Source organism: Pipistrellus hanaki, assembly GCF_964339955.1.
Source record: "Pipistrellus hanaki genome assembly, chromosome: 2".
Taxonomy (NCBI): domain Eukaryota; kingdom Metazoa; phylum Chordata; class Mammalia; order Chiroptera; family Vespertilionidae; genus Pipistrellus; species Pipistrellus hanaki.
Genome location: NC_140504.1, coordinates 141,667,487 through 141,689,086, shown reverse-complemented (window position 1 = coordinate 141,689,086; position 21,600 = coordinate 141,667,487). Strand labels below are relative to the sequence as shown.

General features: G+C 40.5%; 1 protein-coding gene across 6 annotated transcripts in view; it reads right to left on the bottom strand.

Moving 5' to 3' along the window:
• TTLL7 (tubulin tyrosine ligase like 7) overlaps nucleotides 1–17,915 on the bottom strand; it is a 172,064-nt gene extending 154,149 nt beyond the window's left edge. For 2 of the 6 annotated variants that reach the window (XM_084873208.1, XM_084873211.1), the window contains exon 1: nucleotides 17,722–17,915. The gene's annotated coding sequence lies outside the window, so the exon portion shown is untranslated. Of the gene's footprint in view, nucleotides 1–2,451; nucleotides 2,471–17,637 lie in introns of those variants that run through there. The other 4 variants (XM_084873213.1, XM_084873212.1, XM_084873209.1 and 1 more) reach the window with 4 other exon arrangements.
• Nucleotides 17,916–21,600: the final 3,685 nt, after the last annotated feature.

Here is a 21,600-nt window from a genome sequence, read left to right as displayed (position 1 = left end):
GACCTGATCACCCCCAAATGCCCTCCCCTGCCAGCCATCTTGTGGTGGCCATCTTGTTGTGGCCATCTTGTGACGATGTTGCAGTGGCCATCTTGTGACAATGTCGTCTGAAGCCACCTAGGCTTTTATTATATAGGATAGGCATTGCCCATGAATATAGACAGTAGGATGGTAAAGGCCTGAGGCAGGGAAGGAATGTGGGGGATGGCAAAGAGGGAGAAAAAGGGGTAAATCTGTAATATTTTCAACAATAAAGATATATATGTATATATATAGGTAGATAGATAGATAGATAGATAATTAGATAGATATCATCTCATACTTGTGAGAATGGCTGAAACCAAAAGTTAACAAGTGTTTATAAGAATGAGAAAAAGCTAAAACCCTTGCATACTATTGGTGGGAATATAAAATAGTACAGCCACTATGAAAAGCAGTATGGAGGTTCCTGAAAAAAATTTAAAATAAAACTACCACATGATCTAGCAATACCACTTCTTGATATTTATCTAATATAATTGAAATTAATTGGTCTGGGAAGCAGCCTGAGTATGGAAATTTGTTAAGCTCCCCTGTGCTTTAAATGTATAGTCAAGTTTGAGAGCCATCTTAAAACAGATGTTATTTTATTTAGTCCTAATAGATTTTTTTTATTAATTCCATTTTACAGATGAGAAAACTGAGATTCAGAGAGATTCAGCAGCCTAAACAAGTCTGCTCTACTCTCAAAACCTGTGTACTTTACCATGTTACCTTCTGAACCACAAATATGCTAAAGCCACCAGTATGTTTATTACAGTCTTGAAACACTGCTGAGAACGAACACTATTAGTTCCTTTGCAAATATGCCCATTGGGTTTGAAAAGGGCCTCGCTATGAATCCTGGGCTCTAGTACAGGTTTTGTTTGTCTGTTTGTTTTATTTTTAAATACAGACCATAACCCATAGAGAGTAATGAAAACAATTCAGTGCAAGTCAGTAAACTTTTTTTTTTAATTAGAACAGACTAGAAGAAAACATAACAGTGCTAAACTGCTTGTATATAGTACAAAAATATTAATTAAAAGTACTGACTTTTGAAACTTATTTGTGTGTGTGTGAAGTAATCATATTAGTTAACATGAATAGCAGCCAAATATGTTTGAAAGATATTCTAGCTAGAGATAAAAGCATGAGATTACAAAGACAATACTGAAAACATTATTCATTTTCTAATTTGCATATATTTATTTGTGTTTGCCTCTGCTCCTAGGATGTTTTTCTTCTCTACCCATCATTCAAGCACAGCTTAGCTGTCCCTCTTTCCTTCTGTCCCTAAGCAGAAATAACTGTCCTTCAGTGCATCACCACTGTTACATCAACCACACTTACTGCACTTTTAAAGCACTTGCTTTAAAGTTCTTCATTGGAAAGGACAGTGTCTCTCCGAGCAATGGAACAAGACAGAGCCTGATACACAGTAGAGCATAACTTTTTAAATAGGTACAGCAGCTCTCCATTATATTACTCGTGACATTTTGATAATACAAATTATAAGTTAAGAATGAATCACATCTTCCATCTATCAATATTTTTCTGAATAATCACAAATTACCACTAGAGTCACTTTAATATCTGGCTTATCCACATCTAGTCTAGACGATCCTCTGTTCTGCCAAAGATTACATCAAAGAAGGAGGAAGACAAACTTTAAAAGTAGCTCTACTGGATTAGTTTACAATGTTTATAACAGCCCCCTCTCTTATCTGTTTTAATATTGAATTACTTTTTTCATTCCTGTTTCCATATTTACTTTTAACTAAAAATTTATGGAACACTTACCAAGTAAAATACACTAAGTAAGTTGTGGTTTGTTTCTAGTTTATGAATGGTAATGGGGGAAAAACACACATTTCCGCTAAAACATCAATCAAAAGGAAAGAAACAACCATTTACTCTCTCTCTTGATCTTAACTTCTTAATATCATCCAACTCATTTTATCATCTATGTTCATCTCAATAAAGGCATTTTATCATATCTTTCCAATTTCTTAACTTTATTAAAATATTGGGACTATTTGATAAATCAAAAAAGCCTTTCAAAATATATAATATATAGATATATATGTATATGTAAACAAATATATGGTTTTAATTTTATATCCCTAATCAGACAAAAGTGCAATATTATCACAGTGATCTGACTAATTAAAAGATTTAACACATATCATTCACTGTATATATTAAGTACCAGCTGGTATGGAAACTATATAAATTTAAAATTCAAAGAAAGCAATTTTAAATTTTAATCAGATAAAAATGAGAACTATAATTGGAAGCTTTCCAGAGATCATGCTCATAAAAATCTATTTCAGGAATCCATGCCTTTGCCAGTCTTTCTGCAAAGTTAAGCTTCAATATTCCTAGTTACAAACTTATACAATCTTAAATGTGAAAAAGAAAATCACATACCATATTTTTGCTTCAAGTTTTGGCTCAAATCAAATGACTTTATGATCTTCTAATTTGTGCAGCTTCACGTTACACTACAGGCCCAACTATTAGTCAACAGCCAACCGTACTGGAGCAGACTGGCAGGCAGCACCGCTGATTCATCTCAGGAAAAAACAGGCTGCAGCATCTACAGTTCTGATGATGTCCAAAGAGGGTAAAGAATTGGTCATAAGCCAAGTATTTCCTCTCCAAGCACAGGCAGAAGGACTGGACGTAGGCAAAACTACAAGACTCCATAAGCAGCAAAATAGCAGACATATGTCATAGCAATATCTTTACAGACACAGCTCCTAGAGCAGTGGTTCTCAACCTTCTTAATGCTGTGACCCTTTAATACAGTTTCTCATGTTGTGGTGACCCCCAACCATAAAATTATTTTCATTGCTACTTCATAACTGTAATTTTGCTACTGTTATGAATCCTCGTGTAAATATCTGTGTTTTCCAATGATCTTAGACAACTCCTGACAGCGGTTCTCAACTTGTGAGTCACGACCCCTTTCATAGGGGTCACCTATACCAATTCCAACATGTAATAATTACAAGAGTTTTACCAAAATGTTGGTGAAACTTGGGGGGCTCAACAAGGTGAGCCACACATGTAGTTTACCTTTTGGAAACAGCTAAAGGGCATTTTCAATTTAAATGTGATTCTTTCAAGCCAGTAAAAGGGCCATGGGGGAGGGTGCAAGTAATAATTTGCAAAGCCTTACTTACTGTGGTCCCAAGACAGACAATTTAGGTACGTTTACAGCAATGTTTTTCTTATTCAGTTAATTCCATTAACAATGTTTATATGACTATTTCTCCAATACTATATTAAATATTTAGTTTGTACTCTGAATGTAACTCCCTCAGGTGACCTATAACAAAACAATGAATTTCCTATTTTCCTCATTTTAGTCCATTTAATTTTCTATAACATCTCTCTTACCTACCAATTACATAATAAAACTTCACAGAGTTAAAATAATAAACCATCATCTATTACTACTCATCATCTATTCATCTGACACAGCTGCTTAAGTAGACCATCAGGGTAAAAATGCTACAGACATCAGTCAGAAAGGGAGATCAAGTTACAAATGTGCCCAGGGGACTACATGAATCAAAGCAGCTTTTCTTTCTCCTATTCCCAGTCCATTTAGGGGGCTCCTCACAAACAAGAACCCACAAATTAGAGGAGACAGCCTAACAAAGGAACCCTAAACCTAAACCCTACCCAAAACTCAAATGAGTCAGATAAATTATCCTATATAATAAAAGGCTAATATGCAAATAGACTGAACAGCGGAACAACTGAACAACCAAACAACAAGTCACTATCATGTGCACTGACCACAAGGGGGTGCATGCAGAACATGGTGGGCATCGGCAGCAGGTGGCAGAGTGTGGAACACCCAATCACTCTGCACAGTCAGTGGGTGCAAACAGGGCCAGTGCCATCAGCGCATGGGAGCAGCAGCAGGAGCAGGGCTGCCAGCAGACAGGGGGCTGGGGGCCACAGCAGGAGGGGCTGGGTGGAGGTGTGGAGGGTGGGCCGAGACCCACCCCTGTGCCCACCACAGCCTTGAGGCCCACAGTTCCTTTTAAGGTGCACGAATTTGTGCACTGGGCCCCTAGTAATCATATAAAGAAAGGAGGAAAGGAGAAAAGAAGGAAGGCAAGAAGATGGGAGGAAGGAAGGGAGGGAGGGAGGGAGGAAGGGAGGGAGGGAGGGAGGGAGGGAGGGAGGGAGGGAGGGCTCTTAATCACCCTCTAGAATGGCATACTGAAGACCTTACACATTATAGAGAAGAAATACTCTTGGCCAAAAATCAAACATTCATCTAGTTTTCCTATTGGAAACTAGTCATCTCAACCATGAAAGTAAGACTATGTGGCTAATGGAAATAAATGAATATTCTAGAAAAACTGATTGTACTATACAAAAAGCTGTTCCTAAAGTGTTAACAAAAATTCTTATTGGCAGAGCATCTCATGGTAAAATTGCACAAGTTTCTGATATGAAAAATATTTAGCTATGTTATTATCAAATTAGTTGCATATAATTTCAAAACAGTTATGGGGGCTAGGATATAAACTTGACTCTAATTCACTCATTATTTCAACATATATTAAAAGTACCCAACTGACTCCAAACCTAAGACCATGTCAATTGCACTGACAGTTTGGACAGGAAGTATCTGGACCCTTCTTTTTCTTGTGAGCACTCAAAACAGAGAGACCATATTCTGTTTTCAGGGAATAAAACCTCAAATGTATTGCCCTTCAAAATCTTAGGTTATAAAAATATATGTATGAAATAATTAAAAAGATATGTGGAACCCTCCTTCTTTGAGACACTATAACATGCATTCCTGGATTAAGCCGAGGTCATCAGAGAGCTGTACACCTGGGCCACTCCACATTGCCGGTCACAGCCGCCCTGCAGAACTACTTTAAGAAGATGACTACTTATTTATTGAGAACCTAGGGTGATCTTTGCCTACATCTCAGTGCTCTCAAGGTAAATATTCTGCTTGTGTTAGGAAAGAAAAGAATCAGATCTTGAGAGGTTATTTCCCCCAAACACACAGAGCTCTACACCATAGGCCTATATGAAGGATATTATAAAAATTAGCCCAACAAATCTTGTTGCATGTCACGGTAACAAAGTTAAGGACATTTTGCATCACATTATTAGGAATCCACTTGAAAAGAAACAGTAGTAGAAATTTCACTCTGAATTCTATACAGGAACAACGTTGTTCCTCTTAGGCAATTGGTTTGTTTTTCTCATGAGCTTTTCCATTAATCATTAAGTTTTTGTGTCTCCCTCTTTGCCTGGAAGATAGAAAACTCAGAATTAAATGTGGGACTAGCTCTAATAAACATACACAATTTCAGGAGGTAAGTGTTCTAAGTTAATGTCAATGTTTTCCCTATCTCACTTCATCTTTTTTTCTTACTGATATAATCAGATTCTTTTTCATCTCAATTTGCATGTTCATACTATTACAAACTACTAAGTGCTGGGGAAAAGTATAAAAGAAAAGCCACTTACAATAATCAAAATAAAAGGACAGTAATTCAAGTATTTCTTGAACTATCTTAGAGTCAAACCTTAATAAAACATTCTAAATTACTTCATACTTGCATAAGTCATCACTGAGTTAATATTGTTATTCTATTTATTATAATTTATAACTTAAAATATAGTTATATGTCCATATATGGCATTTCTTAGAATGGGAATAATTTAAGGGATTTCATTTGGTAAAGATTACATTGTAAAGTTCTATTGGTATATTTACCATATTTATTCAGATCTACTTCTGCATTCATTCTGATAAATTATTTTGACTGAAGTATATTTTTAAAATTTGGCCTCACAGAGATATGTAGTTGTAAAAAATTAGTATTTTAATAGCCTTCTCAGGTAATTATAGATATCTGATCCATCACCAAAACTCAACCAGTGATAGTTTCTTAGACCCACATGACGCCAATAGTACTCTAACAACCAAAACCAAATTTTAAAACATAAAAAAGAATACTAAAAACCAATATATCTCATGAGTGTAAATGCAAAAATCTTTAGCAAATTAAACGCAGTGATGTATTATATCCTCCCTAATAAAAGAGTAATATGCAAATTAAACATCACTCCACTACACCCACAAGCCATGCTCATCAGCCACGCCCACCAGCCAATCAGAGTACGTATGCAAATAAACCCAACCAAGATGGCTACAGCCACAGAGAGCAGGAGAAGGCTTCAGTTTCCCAGGCAATGGAGGAAGCCAAGCTTTCTGCACATCCTTGTCAGCTTAGGCCTCCACTTAAGGCTACAAAGTTTCAATTATGGAAGGTAAACAAATCCAAATAGAAATGGCTGCCGGCCACAGAGCAAGCAGGAGGCTTGGCTCCGCTCCAGGCTACAAAGTTTCAATTGTAGAAGATAAATAAATTCCAGATACCAGGGCCTCTGCTTGGGTCGCCAGGGGGTGTGGCTGGCCTGAAAACCACCACAGGCTCCTTGCTCAGGCCACTCCACGCCCCAAGGGAACCCCCACCCTGATCCAGGACACCCTTCAGGGCAAATCAGCTGGCCCCCAACTATGCACCAGGCCTCTATCCTATCTAATAAAAGAGTAATTTGCAGATTGACCATCATTCCAACACACAATATAGTTGCTTCCATGTGGTCAAAGATCCTGCCCCTATGTGGATACAAGATGGCCACCACAAAATGGCCAGCAGGGAAGGGCAGTTGGGAGGGACCAGGCCTGCAGGGAGGGTAGTTGGAGACAATCAACCCTGCAGGGGAACAACCCAAATGTATAAGCAGATGAATGGAAAAACAAAATATGGTATATACACACAATGGGATATTATTTAGCTTTAAAAAGGAAGAAAATCATGTTATATGCTACAACATAAATGAACCATTAGGACATTATATGAAATGAAATAAACCAGTCACTCCCTAGCTGATTTGGCTCAGTGGATAAAGCATTGGCCTGTGGACTAAAGGGTTCTGGTTTCGATTCCAGTCAAGGACACATGCCTGGGTTATAGGCTTGATCCTCAGTGGAGGGGGGTGTACAGAAAGCAGCCGATCAATGATTTGCTCTCATAATTGATGTTTCTATCTTTCTCTCCCCTCTTCCTTTCTCTCTCAAATAAATAAAAATATAATTAAAAAAAAAAAAACAGTCACAAAGTCAAATACTATATCATTCTATTTCTATGAGCTATCTAAAGTAACCAAATTTATAGAAACAGAAGGGAGAATGGTCATGCCAGGGACTTGAGGGTTGGAGAAGGAGGAGTTGTTTAACAGATATAAAGCTTCAGATTTCAAAATCTGGAAGTTCTACAGGCCTGTTTCACAACAATGTGAATATATCTAACATTAAGCTTAAAAATGGCTAACATTATATATTCCATGTTATATTTCTGTATCACAATAAAAAATTATATATTAAAAAATGCTACAAAATATTAACTGGAAGAAAAAGTTACATTTGTGAAATGCCTACAAAATGCCAGAAATCACCCAAATAATTAAATAATTCACAACATTTCTATACAACTTTGAAAGAAAAAGTCACTATGTTTTTCTTCCATAAAACATGATAATCATTTTCATATTATCAGAATAAATAGTTATATCAAGGACAGAAAAACTCTTGGACTACGATTAGGTAATTTTACTTGGGAATCTAAATCTCTATATTCATAGATATTTTTGCGTGTATGTGCTTAATTTTGTTCCTAATGGAAGCTACAGTCTAGGAACTTCACTCCATGTTATATTTATTATTCTGGTTCCTTATGGATTCTAAAAACAAAATTCACAGATACACTCTCAAGCACATTATGGAAGTAAATGTATCATACTACATCTAATGAAGAACAAATTTAATTTTTAATTCCTTAGTCAAAGATGAAAATAGCTCTTGACATATGTACCCAAGATAATTATTTTAAAAGAGAAAATGCCTCCTATTCCAAAATGACAACCCTCCTAACATATGTAGCAGCAAACTTTTTTTACTACCAAAAATGCTCATTTGCACTGGTTTTTGACAAGTCAAAAAGCTTTTCCATATATATATATATATATATATATATATATATATATATATATATACATACACACACATACATATACATATAGTCTGCTTGAGTTTAAGAAGCACTGATCTCTCCCTTCAAACTTTCCATAATATTTAAAGAGTGTACTTTGCTTTAGTTTTTTGCAGAAAGTACAAGAAGTATTTTGTTTCAATTTTCCAAAAATAATGAGTTGAAATGTGTGTGTGTACCAAGGGGAAGCAGATGTGAACTGAAAGTAGGTGTCAGAGGTTAGGAAAAAATATTCAATACATTCAACAAGTTATTTTTCTCTCAAATTCCCTTAAGAAATAAAACCTTCAGCCGAAACCAGTTTGGCTCAGTGGATAGAGCCTTGGCCTGCGGACTGAAAGGTCCCAGGCTCAATTCCGGTCAAGGGCATGTACCTTGGTTGTGGGCACATCCTCAGTAGGGAGTGTGCAAGAGGCAGCTGGTCGATATTTCTCTCTCATCGATGTTTCTAGCTCTCTATCCCTCTCCCTTCCTCTCTGTAAAAAATCAATAAAATATATTTTTTAAAAGAAATAAAACTTCAAAACTATCCAACAAACTAATGAAGGTTATCCTCTTGTTTACATATAATAGTAGCAAATATTAGCTTCTAGTGTCAAAATTAGTTTCTACAAGGGGCAGCTGTAGACCAATTTCTATGGGATTCCTCAGGTGAATCTTGCCTGTTTTCTTTTTCCCCTCTCTCCCATCAGCTTCATTTTTCATGCTGCTAAAATGGAGGAAAGAAATCATATCTGCTAATCTTTAGGGTTCTAGATTAAGAGATGCTAAGTAATTGAATATTATAATCTTGGATGTCACCAAACCTAAAACTGAATGAAATGCCCCATCTGGTTTCATGTACAGTAAGCTGATTATGGAAAGTTTTCAATTCCTATCTTTCTCTTCCACAGAGGAGCTAGCACATATGTGTTGGGTGACTGCAGACTGACTGATTCTAAATATAAATTGGATGTGTACTAAAATTATTGTCCTGGTTTTTCTAGCAACCATTATGAATGTCACACATCCTTATACATTTTATTTATTAAGGACCTTGAAGAAATAGATTTTAAATAATGTTAATGATAAAATTACACACGAAAATTTTCCCATCCAATGCAATGAGTCAAATTAAATCCACAGTTGCTAATTTCCCTACCAATACTCCTATATAAGCACTCATATCACAAAGCCAGTCAAACCTAGTATTAGGACCATACCAAGTAAAGCAATGTTACACACAGAAATTTTTAGTGGGGCCACTTCTCTTACTAAATAAATATAGTACTACCTTATAGTACTACCTTAGTCACTCTCACCAAAACCTGTCCTCCAATTTTATTTACCTAAGTAACTCTAAAAATCTAAGCCAACAGAAAACATTGAAATAGTTTTGAAGCAGCTGCCTGAATTACTGCTGATCCATCTTCCAAATCTACATATGCTCAATTTACTTTAAAAAAAAAATCTATTCCACTGCAAATACACTAATGGAGAGGAGAATTTTTATAAAAACAAGCAATTGTCATCTTGTTGATTAGTTGTGGCATCAGTTCAGACTCTCAAAAATAGAGAAATGTTCAAAATAATCCTTGGTCAAATAATGTTCCATTTAATACAGATAAGCAGAGGAACAAAAATAAGAAGTTTGAAATCTTGGATGACACAAACAATTTAGAAAAATAAAAAAATGTGGGTAACTCGTGGTACCCAGCGGACCAAGATACCATCCATTTGAAAAGGAAGGAGTCCTCAGAGACCTTTAGGGAAGCCCTGAAAGCGACCCAGTGACCACATGACCACCTACCTCTAAGCTTTCAAAGGAATCGAAGAAACAGAGGCTAACCACTTGCTTGCAAGTGAAAAATGAAAGAGAAATATATATTTATCATTCACATTCCCAGAGGCTAAACAATCCCAACACCTTGGCTTTGCCAACTGCTTTATGTACCATATGAGTATGTTAGCAAAGAAATGTCAGATGGGAACAAGAAACAAGGGGTAGTGGAGAATAAATAGGCAAGCCTATTTAAATTTAACTTTTTAACTTTAACTCAAGCCCGGGGAAACTGCTGTCGAAGTCAGTTCACCTCTGACAGTAATAGAAATAGATCTACCAACTTCTACAAGCTTAAGCAAACTCTTTTAAATAATAGTCCCAACTAAGTCCAGGACAAATTCTGCCCCAAATACTCTACCTACCTCAATATCCTGCTTCTACCAGAAGTCACCTGTCAGGCCCTGAAAAGGGGGCTCTCTTTTTGGGTTTATATGGTGATGCTTGTTTTCACTGCTTCCTTTCAGCTTTCCCAGGACTGATAGAATATTCTAAGAACCTGCCTCTCTGCTCCCTCCTTATGCCCTCAAAACACATTCATATCCCCTGGCTCCCCTTCTATCTAGCCTCCCAGTTAATGGCCTCAATGAGGGTGGGGGTGGGACCAGGAGGAAGCTCAGGTGGACTGCGGTTCTTTTTTTAATATATCTTTATTGGTTTCAGAGAGGAGCGAAGAGGGGGAGAGAGATAGAAACATCAATGACGAGAGAACCATTGATTGGCTGCCTCCTGCAACCTTGACTTCCTGGTTCACAGGTCGAGGCTCAACCACTGAGCCACTGGCCTGCTGTTCTTAGAGGCCATCTGTGGCAATGTGCAATGGAAAGGGGCCAAGCCTGGGATGGGGTGGGGGGTATCCACATTGCCCACCACATTCTTGTACCTTGTAACCAGGGCTTCAGCTGATAACTGGGAAATCCTGCCCTCACCTATGTGCATTCTCCAAATCAGAGTGCAAGAGTGAATCCATAGGCTTTGCATTGGCAGGATACTAAAGCTGGAGCCCTGGGAATCTGAGACAGAAGGATGGAACAAGCTGAAACTTTAAAGATATAGATACTTCAGGAAGGGGGCGTTAAAGTCCACAAATACCTGCTACAACATTAGAACCAGAAAATAGTCTATCACATATGACCCTTCTCTAGCTAATAAACTCTTGGTCACTCTCACCAAACTTGTCCTCCAACTTTATTTATATTATTTTCCCTCAGTGTCCCTAACGGCCTGCCTTTTTCCCAGTCCCCAGGATTTAACCAGTCTTCCAGTCAGAAGATTACATGTTATTTTTGACTAGAGGCCCAGTGCACAAAATTCGTGCATGGAGGGGGGGATGCACCCCCTCCAATCTGGGATCCTTCTCACAATCTAGGAATGCTAGCTCCCAACTGCTCACCTGCCTGCCTTCCTGATTGCCCCTAACCGCTTCTGCCTGCCAGCCTGATCACCCCCTAACCATTCCCCTGCCAGCCTGATTGATGCCTAACTCCTCCCCTACCAGCCTGTTTGCCCCTAACTGCCATCCCCTGCAGGCCTGGTCACCCCTAACTACCCTTCCCTGCAGGCCTGGTCACCCCCAATTTCACTCCTCTGTTGGCCTGGTGATCCCTAACTGTCCTCCCTTGCAGGCCTGGTTCTCCCCAACTGCTCTCCACTGCAGGCCTGGGTCCCCCCCATCTGCCCTTCCCTGCATGCTCAGTGACCCCCAACTTCCCTCTTCTGCTGGCCTGGTCCTTCCCAACTGCCCTCCCCTGCTGGTCATCTTGTGGTGGCCATCTTGTGTCCACATGGGGGCAGGATCTTTGACCATATGGGGGCAGCCATCTTGTATGTTGGAGTGATGGTCAAACTGCATATTACTCTTTTATTATTAGATAGGATAGAGGCTTGGTGCACAGGTGGAGGCCGGCTGGTTTGCTCTGAAGGATGTCCCAGATCAGGGTGGGGGTTCCCTTGGGGTGTGGAATGGCCTGAGCGAGGGACCTATGGTGGTTTGCAGGCTGGCCACGCCCCCTGGCGACCCAAGCAGAGGCTCTGGTATCTGGGGTTTATTTATCTTCTACAATTGAAACTTTGTGCCTGGAGCAGAGCCAAGCCTTCTACTTGCTCCGTGGCAGCAGCCATTTCTTTGGGGTTTATGTATCTTCTATAATTGAAATTTTATAACCTTAAGCAAAGGCCTGGGCCGGCCAGGGTGTGCGGAAAGCTTGGCTTCCTCCATTGCCAGGGGAAACCCTAGCTTCCCGCTCTTTCCAGCGCTGTAGCTGCTGCCATTTCTGTTTGGATTTGTTTAACTTCTATAATTGAAACTTTATATCCTTGAGTTGAGGCCTAGGCCAGCAGGGGCAGGCGGAAAGCTTGGCTTCCTCCAATGCTGGGGAAACCCAAGCCTCGCTCCTGCTCTCTGTAGCTGTACCCATCTTGGTTGGGTTTATTTGCATATTGGCTCCTTATTGGCTTATGGGCGTGGCTTGTGGGCATGGCCAGTGGGTAGTGGCAGAGTGATGGTTAATTTGCATATTACTTTTTTACTGTGTAGGATATGCAAATGCCCTATACTTAATATGCAAATGTTCCAAAGAGAACATACAGAATCCAGTAGAATTTTAAAACTTGAATAAACATCATAAGAAAAAAATTATTTCGCAACTATGTGTGGTGATAAATGTTAACTAGACTGATTGTGGTGATCATTTCACAATGTATACAAATATCAAATAATTATTTTGTACACATGCCTCAGATAACAAATCATAACAGACTAGATATATCAAAATTTAGCTTTTAATTAAAATTATTAAATGTGCCCTTTTAAAAGCCAGAGCTGCACTGGAATGTAGTCATGTCCTAGGGCCTGTTGGCCTGCCTATAAAGCAAGTTTTAAAATGCATACTCTGCTTAAGATAAGAAAAGAACATAGCCTGTTAAGCATGAAATAGCTGTGTTTTTGTGTGTTTTTTTCTTTCTGCTCTTAAAATGGTGTCACTAACTTGCAACCCCAAGATGTATCACAGACTTCTTTTTCTGTTAAAAACCATCTAGCCATAGTCAGGTAGACCTGGATTGGATGCCACCAAGTGCTAAATAAATCAGATTGTGAAAGCTTCCATAAGAACTGACCAGTCAACATAGCTCTCAACCCTGGACCTATTCCTCATGATCACTCATGGATTTTTCTCTATAAAACCTCTTGTCTGTAAACTTTCAAGAGTTCAGGTTTTTGAGCACTAGCTTCCTGTTCTTCTGGGTGGTAACATTTATAATAAAACTAGAGGCCTGGTGCACGGCTTCATCCAGGGCATGTCCAGCCCAACTCCCCCAGTCCCAATCGGCTGGACCCAAGCTAACCTACAGGTCAGAGTATCTGCCCCCTGGTGGTCAGTGTGCATCATAACGAATGGCCGAATGGTCGAACTAATGGTTGGTCACTTATCATATTAGGCTTTTATTATATAGGATAGCCACTCTTTCTCCAGGACAAAGCCCGGTGTCAGTTCTCATTGACCTACTGTGCACAGGTGGCTACAGACATCCTTTGGACTCGCTTAGTTTCACACCTTAAACTACCATAATGTTATATATGCATTATATCTCAATTTTTAAAGAGTCAAATTAAGAAGTCAGACTTTTTTATTTCTGAGACTTTATCTTAAGAACTGATTTCAAAAATACAGAATTTATCAACAAAGGTACTCATCACAATGTTATTTATTACTATCAATAACATAGTGACCATGAGAAAAGATTAGAAAATTATGGTACATGGAACTCATGGGAAATAATGTAGGCATTTTAAATGTTCACTGTCCAATTATAATTAAAAATTAATGCTATAAATTTAAAGTAAAAAAAAATATTAAAAGTAATATACATAGCATGTATAAAATTATGCATGGAAAACACATCAAAATATTAATAGTGGTTATCTTTAGTTAGTATGATTATAGTGATTTTTTTCCTTCATGTATTCTTAAAATTTCCAAATTGTCCATAATTCGATATCGGAGAGGGGAAGCTTTCCAAAAGGCAAACTTCTTTGGAAAAGTTTTAATTGCATAAAAAGTTTTTCCTGGTTCAATTGAAAACTAATCCTTTTACTATCAGTATTCAGGAAATATACCATTTTCTGGAAGGATACTTTGTTTCCCTGAAAATAAGACATCCTCCGAAAATAAGACCTAGTGCATGGAAAGATAAGACATCCCCTGAAAATAAGACCTAACGCAACTTTGGGAGAAAAAATTAATATAAGACACTGTCTTATTTTCGGGGAAACAGGGTACTTGGAGCAAAGAATATGGAGAATGTGAGCAAGACCAGTCAAAGATAAACTTGGCCTGCTTAGAAATATACACTAGTTGCCCATCACTACCAGGTAAGGAGCAGATTTCCCTGTCTGATATTCAAAGTTCTCCAAACAGAATATGTTCACTTCTCAGCTGAACCTCTTCTCGGGCTTTTTCTTGGACTTTCAAAATCCTCCCCATCTCTCAGTTATTTAATCCAGGTCCACCCATGCAGACTTTCGTGAACCTCTGATGACCCCAGCCTCTACTATTTCTCCTTCTTCTTAAGGTGTTGATATAGCACTTATGTTTGTTGACCACCTTTTTTCTAGTATTAAGACAATTCTAATTATTTTGTTTATTACTTGTATGTAATATCTTCCCAGCTAGATTTTAAGTTCCTTGAAGTCAAGAATTTAGATGATCTGCAGAAGGTAGTCATTTGACAAATAAAAACATAGGGAGAGCAGTTCTAAAGCCAAGTTGGTGTTAAATATAATTACACTCTTGGTAATGATCCTATATAATAAAGAAGTAATATGATAATATGTAAATTAACCATCACACCCTCACAAGATGGCTGTCTACAACCAGACCAGCAGGGGGCAGTTAGTGAGGGACAACCAAATGACTGAACAAGCAGGCTATGTGGGGCAACCAGGCCGGCAGGGGACTTAGTGAGGGATGACCAAATGACTGAACAGCAAGCTGCATGCGGCAAACAAGTTGGCAGGGGGGGCTAATGAGGGGAAACCAAATGACTGAACAGCAGGCTGTGTGGTTTGACCAGGCCAGTGGGGGGAGAGGGGGGGCGCGCATGAAGGGCAACTAGGCCAGCAGGAGGGGAGTTTGGGGGGCAACTAAACCATCAGGGGGGCAATTAGGGGCAACCAGGCTAGTGGAGGGGGTGCAGTTGGGGAGTGACCAGGCTGGCAGAGGAGGGCAGTTGGGGGTGACCAGGTTGGCAAGGTGGGGGCAGTAAGGGGTGACAGGCAGGTAGCCAGGTGAGCAATTAGGAGCCAGAGGTCCTGGATTATGAGAAGGATGTCCCAGATTAGAGAGGGTGCAGGCTGGGCTGAGGAGATCCCCCCACCCTGTGCATGAATTTCAGTATATATATAAAATAAAATATATTGCTTCCATTTTAAAAGATCCTGCTGACCTTCCATCACTAGAACATAAACCTTCCTTAAAAAAAAAATAGCAGCGACACTTATTTTTGCTTACTCGTTCATACTAATTCTGCTGTCCCTCTTCGGATTAACCAGATTGGGCTACAAGATGTTTCACACCAAGGATCAGGACACAGTCTACAGCCATTTAAAGAACTAAAAGAAATGAACTCAAAGAAATCAAACTTAAGACTCATCACAAGACCCTACTTCTCTTACAGTCTTGTCTGAACAATAAATGTAAATTCATGACTCCTTTTTATGGCCTTCTTTAGGGAGTGGCCTTTAGTCTATCGATACCCCCATTAAGTTAAAAAAGAACTCTCCAATACAAGTGGTTCGATACTCTAGAAACGATGAGCTAAAATGACTATGTTCCTCTCTGCCATTAAATACTATTCCAGCACTTAGAGATAATGAGCATTTGTACTATAGCAACCTGCCTCCTGAGACATTAACAAGAGTTACATATCTTAAGAGAAAATACATAAATCATAAATGAAAGCAAGTCAAATGACCAAGCAAGGGACACAGGAAAACCTAGCCACCATTATTTTGTGGAAGGAGCGCACAAGGTCCATATAATTGTTGACTCTGCAGGGCAGGGCAAAACAACTCAATTCCACTATATAGAACTGCATTTTGCTACCACACATGTGTTTTGTAAAAGTCAATGCTTGTTCTGATTCCATCATTTATGATCTTGAATCTTCTCTATATTTCAGTTCCTTAATCTGTAAAATGGAATTATTATACCATCTATTATACCAAATCACAGAACTGTAATGAGTTAAACAACATTATTAGTCTGGGTTTATCTGTCACCTTATAATGAGGTAACACACCACACAAAAACAGTTCAGTCACACACCCTAAGAACTAGATAATTGTTCTTACTGCAAATGTTTTACTAAAGTTTAAAAAGGAAAACAATACTCAGTTGTTATTTTTTACCTTCCTGATTTATTTCTCCAACACTTGAGCATCCACCAAAATCACATCTTACCTTTTGACATATGCTCCCTAAGAAAACAGGTTTTTCCCACATAATTCATATATCTTACTCTCATATAAAACAGGGGTGGGGAACATTCAGCCCATAGGCTGTCTAAGGTCTGAGAAATCATTTTTCTGGCCTTCCCAAGACAGTAGGCATGAGTTAATTAAATGTTTGGCCAGATATAGCAAGCTAACTTTTAAATTGATAATTTTGTATGGCCGGAGATTGATCTTATAAATACCCAAATGGTCCTTGGCAGAAAAAAGGTTCCCCACCCCATAGTAAAGAACAATAATTCCACGTACAGGAAGTTTACAGGTTGTTGTTGTTGTTATTGTTTGAGATCACTCCTGTGAATATTAATACTGTTTAATAGACCATACAGTATAGGTACACTTGGATTAACAACTTCTTAATACAGTGAAAGGTACATGGGCTTTAGAGTCATAAAGATCTGTATTCAAATTCCTGTTCTGTGACCTTGAGCACATAATTTAACTTTCCTGCTCCTCACTTTCCACATTTGGTTCTGGGTTGTTGTGATAATTTAATTATATATATAATTAAATATATAATTAAATATATATAATTACATAATATAATATAAATCTTATAATATACATTATATATATATATATATATATATATATATATATATATATATGCGCATAGGCTCTGAAAGTATTATTTCCTACTTTAAATTTTTTCCTCCTATGATGCCAGGACCAATCAAACCACCCTGAATACAGAACAACTTAGATACAGGGACAACTTAGATACAGCATCTTTCTCACCCATTTCCGGGGGGGGGGGGGGGGGAGCATGTGTTGTAAAATGAAGTGGATGATGGCATGACTTAGACATCCAATCGGGCAAGAAGTAGAGAAACAGGTCTTCACAATGGCCCTAGGCGACTCCACTCGCTTGTGTGAAAAAGACACCAACCTGACACACTTTGAAGTCTGCAGGGCAAAGGCGCGCGGAGGTTTGTAACAGGGTGTGGAGGAAGGATGGAATTTCAGAACAAGCCAGCCGGGCCTCCTGCTTCACCCCACCTGACCCTGCCCGCCCGGTCTTTTCAACTGGCGCCTAAAAACAGCAAATGACCTCCATCCGCATCGTCCCCCGTGAAGCCCAAACCTCTGGGTACCAGCGGTGCTGAATCATGAGCACCCACCGCGGTGGCGCCCTGCGCTGCGGCTCCCGCGGGGGACAGCGTCCCCAGAGCACTGACCGCCTCCCCGGGTGCGGGGACCCACACCTCCGGGTCCGGGGTCCGCGAACGGGGCCGGGGAGGAGCGGGACCCCAGGTACTCACAGGGTGCGGGAAGCCCAGCGCAGATCCTCGCCTCCCCCGGGCGGGCGGTCCCTCCGCGGTCCCGGTTTCGGCGGGCGGCCGCCCGGAGCTCGCCCCTGGCCGCCCACCGCCCGCGGCAGCCTCGGCTCGGCTCGGGGACCGCGCTGGACCCGCAGCTGCTGGCGCGCCCGTCGCCAGCGGAGGGGGAGGAGGCTGCCCACGGGCCAGACCATTCGCGGGCCGCGGCCGGGGGTGCGCGGCGGAGAGCGGGGCGGAGCGGGCACCCGGGGCGTATCGAGGCGGCGACGTTGGGGAGCAACCCGGGACGAGGCGAAGCCTCTGCACCTCCCCGGGACCCACAGAGGAGCAGCTGCTTTTGCGGGGGGCTGTGTACTGAAGGCAGCCCTTCGGCTCTCCCGGGCACACCCCTCCCGGGTTGCCGTGGTCCCCCTCGGGCTCCTCTAGAACCCTGCAAACAGAGGACCTAGCAACCCGGCGCCCGGGCGGTGCCCCTGGGCGGTGCCCTCCTGGGAGATGCGAACGATGCCTCCGCGGGCCCCGCGGCGCCAGCTCAGGGCGCGCATCTGCCCACAAAACAAGAGCCGGGCATCCTGAGTCATGGAAAAGGGGCTCCTAGCGCCTTTGATTCTAGCACTTCCTGGAGCAAAGAATCAAAGGCTATCCCGTCCCAGGCAGCTTGAAAGTTAGAAACTAAAATGCAGCGAGGCTCCATCCTTTGTAGATAAAACCTATCTACAGAGTAAATAAAGGGGCAGGTGTGAATCCCAGAGGTACTGCCCAGAACACGCTGGACCACGGTAGTTTGGAACATGGAGATTTAGGAAATCATTTTAGCATGCAGACCTATAAGAGATAATTAAATAGATTTTAACATAGTTGAGGTTCCTTGCTCTCCATTTTAGAATTCGTGTCTTGGGAATTGTGGGTGGAATGATGTCCTGATGGGAAATGAACTGGACAGGACTGGAGGGAAGTCCCCACGCAGTTATCCCTTGGGTTTTTGTGAAAGCGCTTTTGTGGTCCCTGCCCCAGGCTATCCATGTTCATTTCAGACCGCGATAGAGATGGAAACAAATGTATATTTTTGTTATAGATTGGGGGAGGGTGGGGAGACAAAAGAGGGTTGACAACTACCTATACTGGTAAAATACAACTTAAGGGAGCAAAGAAAAAGACCCTTTAAGTGCCTCCCAAACGATACAAAATTTCACATTAAAAAAGCCGTTTTCTCTGGATAAAGGCTTTGTCCTCTTTTGAGTAAATTAGCACAATGGTAACATAAACTGAGCACTTACTGTACTAGTGCACCAAACACTGAACTGAGAGTATTTCCACTTTTCTTTATTTATTCTTCTATAAACTCCTGTGAAATTGGTAATAGTGACACTATTTTTTATAGAGAGAAAGTAGGTAAGGGAGTTTGCTGTTCTGGGTTTACTAGTAGGTCTCAGATTGAGTGGCAGAGCAGTCATTGCCATCTGGAATTTCTGACTAGTTCCTTTCCACCAGAAAACCTCTGGGAAACATACAAAAAGCCTGATCATGTCCATGATTGGCACTTGGATGTTTATGCTCCCTTTGTGGAAACTAGGTTTCATGGTGCAGACAGGGATTCTGTATCTAAGGGTGAACATCAGCCTTAGGTCAGAAATAGAGATCAGAAGGAAGAGACCGGAGTTCACTCAGAACTAGCCTAGAAAGGTCAATGTCAAATATGCACTGGTAGGGTCATATGAGAGTGAGGAGGAATTCCTCATTACCTTTTTGTTAATCATTTTCACTATCATTTACACTAGATTGCCCTTCACACTTAAACTAATATTACCACATTATATATTATACTTTGCACTGTTATTCTTCCAGTTCCAGGGTTTTTAAATGGACCTAATGTCATATGCCTTACTATGATTTACAGAAGTTACAGGCCTTAGTAACTCTCACATCACTTAAGGGAAGCTTTTTGAAAAACATTAAATTGTTACCCTCCGTTGTGCCATTATTATTATGTTAACTTTTATTATAAATGTTTGCACTTCAGTACTAGGGCAACAGAAATCCCCAGGGCTCCAAGAGAGAGCAGAGCAATAAATTCCCAGCGAAGTCATGCAGCTGTAACTCTCTGCCAGAATGGCATCAGCCTCAGATATGTGTGATTCATCCCTCTGTGCACAGTAGTTTCATTTTCAAAGGAGACAATGAAAGAACAGAATTGGAATAGGTAGGCAAGATGCTTTTTGAAGTAGTATTCTCTGTCTGCTGACAGAGGTGTAAGAAAAGAGGATGAAGTCTTGGTGGTCCACCTGAGACCAAGCTGAGATTTAGAACCTGATCAGTGATAAGCCCTGGTAGACGGATGACATCTCCAGCCATCTCTGTGTGTAAGTTGACTTTACTAGAGGGCATGTGTTTGAATGAAGGACAGGGGAATTTTGCGCCAGTAGCCGTGAAAAACTGTCAAAGGCAATAAAGGGAATAGTGTGGTGCCTGCATGCTCTGCTCTCCCACAGAGACTTCCAATGGTTTTGAGCTCCCTGAGGATGGAAACTGGGGACAGAAAGGGATGAATCATTTTCACAAATGACTGTGGAATTTAGGGTTTAAGAAGTACTCCTTTGGGCCCTGGCGACAAAGTACAGCACAGGGGGGCCCATTCTCTCACCAGGTCTGCCATAGTCTTCCGTGCAGCCTTGCCACTGATACAGAAAGGCTCTGCGCAATGAAGGCATAATCTCGTAACGGACACTGCTGACCAGCACAGGGTCAAAATAACTTCACTAGGAGCATGCAGCGATAGAGCATGAGTGAGACTGTTCCTGAGATCCTGAGGGCGCAGCTGAGGATTTTCTGTCATAATAAGAGAGTCTGGGCAGGAGGAGATGATTGTTAAATTGAAGATGATTGTTACACGTCATTTAAGCAGTGTTAAGAGTCTAATAAGGACAGCATCAAATTTATGTCTTAATTTTTAGAAAAATTCACATATTTACAACACTAAGTCATTACATCCAAATGATAATAGACTTTACTATTTGTCTGTACTTTTTGTCTTGCATTTCCCAAGGATGTTTTTATAGTTCTGTTCATATATGTCCTGCGCCTTTCTTGTAAATTTATACCAAGTTATTTTCTTGTACTTGTCTTCCCAATGCAGTTTATTCTTTGCATTTCCTTTTCTAGTTGCTTTTGCCTGAATGGAGAGGGATTGGTTATTTCTATAGGTTATTTTGTACTCACCCAACACACCAAATTCTCTTTTTTTGTTTTTTCACAGGCGTCTCTTAGGCTTTCTAAAAAACAAACAAACAAAAAACCACGACATATCACCAGCAGCAGGAACCTATGGTGGGCTGGCATGGCCATGGCATACTCCGCCCCACATTGGGCATCTTATGTGCCACACCAGCTCAGCCAGATTAGGTGAGCCCAAGTGGGAGTGGTGAAGGATTGAGAAAAGACAGATATCAGAATGAAAGCTGCGTCTCGGTAGGGATGTTGCCCTTTCTGAAGGAGACAGCACCACGGACTATAAGCCATGTCTTTATTTTATAGCCAGATTCCACAAGGCAAAGTAAGGGTGTAGTCAAGATATTTACAACATTCTTGTGAGTTTTGCACCTGATCTCTATCAAGCCCACATCACTCAGACACATGGAGCCTTGTGTTCAGACCATAGGTTCAAGCTTACAACTATAGCTGTTGGCTATCACTGTTCTGGGGGGGCTCTGCCCTCCACGCTGGGACTTGCATGTGGCCATGGGAGGACTGTGCCCTCTCATTAGTCTGAGGCTTGAACTTGCCCAAACACTGTGGCCGCTCTCCACAGGAACCATACCTCTTTTTCCAAAACAAGTGATTATAGTGATGCTTGTCTGATTCCTG